The following is a 3,849-nucleotide window of genomic DNA, read 5'->3' as shown; positions in this document are numbered from 1 at the left end:
TTAATAACAAGGAGTTGTGATTGCGAGATACAAATTACATATGACTGAATCTTAAATCGTTCGTGGTCATAAGTAATAACGAGATACGGATATCGTTATTATGGATAGATCATTACGTGTGACATTTCTTACTTGTGAAGTGAGTAGCTGATCTCACAAGCTAAAGTGTGGTGACACTTAAATGAATACGTGGATGTTTTGTTATAGAACAAAACATTGGAGACCCTCCGAGAGATACCACATGGATAACTATCTGAGTGTTAGTGGTTAATCTCTAACGTTCAATAATGGGATTGGTCCTTTTGACTTGAGGTCGTCATAGTATCTTATATGAGGATGGGCATGCTTTGACGGTGTTGGATGTTGCTCTACTAAGAGCCGCTAATACAACATCGTTCGGGTATGTCAAGAATCATATGAAGGTTGTGAATGACCAATAGAGGATTCGTCACTCTTAGATAGTAAGAGATTATGATCTGCATTTCATTCAATTAAGTCGATAACGAAATCCTTGATCAAGGTGTACTCATAAGTCGAAAAGGAATTTTCGACTTAAATTGACTTAATAGTGGAGTGAAAGATATGATCAACAATCGAGTTTGACACACTTTCATATCTCGTAATTGATCGGATCATATTGACGAAGAGATTATAGTTTCACGGTAAACGAACGAGTTTGATTTTGACATACCACGTGACATTTTTCGTCACATGTATTGTCCTGACACATTACTAGATGTCAATCTGGGACGACGAGTGTGATTGGTGATAAATTAAAATGGTGTTTTAATTTATCAATTTTGATTAGATCAAAATAATATTTCACGTCATTAGGTATCGTGATCGGGAACCTGATGGGTCGCACACCAAAGGAGAACTGGAAGATTGTGATTTGTCAATTAATTAATTTAACAAGTGTTGGATAAATAAATTAATTGAGTTACTTATTTATAGGCCTGAATTGATTAATTGGATTAATTAATTCACAGACCGAATTTAATTAAATGGGTTAATTAAATGTTGGACCGGATCAGGCCAAGCCCGTTCGGGCTTATATAAATATGATTAGAGTTTTCAAAATTGTAGAAGTTTTTCATTATTCTTGCTAGGACAAGAAAAACTCTAATACTACAATCTTGTTCTCTGTGTGGATCACCGTTGGAGGTTGGACAATTGAATAGCTATGGGTGACAGATCAAAGCTGCTAGAATAAGGGAAAAGTAAAGGAGTTTGCAGATCTGTAAAATGTACAATCTTTATCACAATTTCTATCTAAACACAAAGACGATTCTTGGTGAGAATCAAAAATTATTTTAATTTCTATTGTTCACGTTTAGTGGATTCCCAACACATTACTCATCATTGTTGACTTATTCCAATTTCTTTAACTTCTTCTATAACATTTTGTTCAAATATATTGCATAATTATTAAAGTTCAAATATCTTATTTATTTAAGCTGTATATTAGTCATAGTGCAAATTGTGTCTTATCGATCTATTCCTCTATTAATAGTTTCAAATATAGAAATGTGTCTGTATGCATTCACCATCTCATGCGCACATGCACCATCTGAAACATTCAGTATTTGTTTTCAAGATGCTGATGTATATGTTTCATTTACTTTTCAAAGTCAACGAACCTGGATGTTTGATTACAGTCTTATGTTATACCCAAATTTCACCTTTATATTTATTATTCACTTGAAAAAAATGAAACATGTCCATTTTGCATTGTTAAGTTTGTGTAATGATTATATTATTCAATTTCCACTAAACAAACAAATTTGAAATTACTTACACAAATGAGAAGTTATGCTATCACTAGGATAATTTATTATAATTTTGTACTTGTATTAGAATCACATGAATAATTATATATTATTGTGCTAAAGTTACATAAAATTGTAGCTAGCTATTCTTTCCATCTCAATACATGTGTAGTTTCACATCAAGAATGAAAAACAATGCTTCAAGTGGCAAAAATATAAAGTCTTAATTTATTTATTTATTTTATTATTATTTTTTGTGTAGTTGTAGTATGTAAGATATCGTTCATCATAATACGAAACTTTTGCTAGCTTCTATTTTTAAATATATATGATTAATGAATAGTTTTTTAAATAATTTTTGTAGATGTCATTAGAATACATATTATCTCCAAATCAATGGTTCTCTACTACCATTACTCAATTTGCAAATCATCAGTAGCTTAAAGATTTTGTAGAACTTATAGATGGAGACGATCAAGCTTCTTTATTGTGCAGTCACTTTCACGAATTTATCTATGGAAGTATGTATAAAGAACAAAATGAAAAATTTAGTAGCAAATTGATACACGAGTTCATAATGAGACTTATCAACTGCGACAAAAATAATGAAATTTGGGTAAGATTAGACGATCATGTGGCCCGTTTTAGCATGCAAGAATTTTGTCTATCACTGGATTACCATGCCATGAAGTTGTTGTTGATCTCAATTTTAGTAATACTCGACTTAGGGATGAATACTTCAATGGTACAAAAAGAATTACCATGGAAAGACTTTCTGAAGTATTCCACATGTGTCAAAATTGAGAAGACAAATTTAAGTTAGAATTAGTTATGTTCGTCGAATGCATTTTAAAATAAAATGGAAGGCATATCGATTTTAGAACTCTTGGAATGGTTGAACAACTTGATGAGTTTGTTATGTATCTATGGGGATGTAAAGAATACTTTGTTTTATTAAATTCATTGCAAGAATCACAGCTCGAAACAATACGAAGGATACAACAAAATGCCCAAACAGATTGTAAATATTTGTTACATGGTTATCCACTTGCATTCCAGATATTTTTCTTTTATTTTTTTCCCTATTACATATAATTTAATTATATAAAAACTTTAATATTTCTTTTTTACTTTTATTTCAGTATTGGATTTATGAAGTTTTTCCTCAAATTGGACGACAATTCGGACGTCGTACTCGTAGAAGTTTACAGTGTCCACGTATGCATAAATGAAAGCCCAAAATAGTATTAATGGAACAAATTATTAAACAATTTTTGGCTACTCAAGAGGTATGATTTATTTCAATTTACAATTAAATATGTATTTAATTATTTATAAATAAATTTAAAAATATAAATCTAATATTTTATTACAATTATAGATTGAAGTAATTGCAGTACTGAATCCTACTGAAAAAGAATTAGAAACATTCTAGTAATACAAATCTTTCACTACCAGTTGACAACCTACGTCGTATACTAGATGACATTGTCAATGGTGAATTCGACAATATAACACAACAAATTCCAATTGATATCATACATATACAAGAAACAACTATAGGCACTTCAACTAGAATTGGATCTACTTCTTCTGGTAGCTCAAATTATGTAACTAGACAAGGTATGGATCAGATGTTCAACATATACAGACAACAAGTAGTGTCAGATGTATTTGGTTTCTATGACAGATTAAAAACACAAATGATTGAAGAATCAATAGAATAAGAAACTGGCTATCATGCAATTCTTGAAAAACAAGAAGCTCAATATCAAATGATTCTTGACAATCAAAAATAACTTTTTGGACATTAGCAAAAAGGCTAACAAGATTACTTCCAGTGCATACAATCTAGTATGCAATCTTATGTGTATACCAATTTCAGTTCAACAAAATCTTACATTGATGAATAAAATCAAAATATGCAGAATTAGTTATCCGACTGGAAATCACACATGGAAACGATTATCAGCTCTATACAACGAAATGTACTTCCTCATACAAGTCCAATTGAATTCGAAATTCCTTCAGCATCTGAACATATTGAAAACGTGGAAGGTCAATGAAAGGAAAAAAAAAA

The sequence above is a fragment of the Olea europaea genome, chromosome 15 (genome assembly GCF_002742605.1).
Source record: "Olea europaea var. sylvestris chromosome 15, O_europaea_v1, whole genome shotgun sequence".
NCBI lineage: Eukaryota > Viridiplantae > Streptophyta > Magnoliopsida > Lamiales > Oleaceae > Olea > Olea europaea.
The sequence above is the reverse complement of the archived record's forward strand: the minus strand, read 5'-3'. Positions refer to the sequence as shown.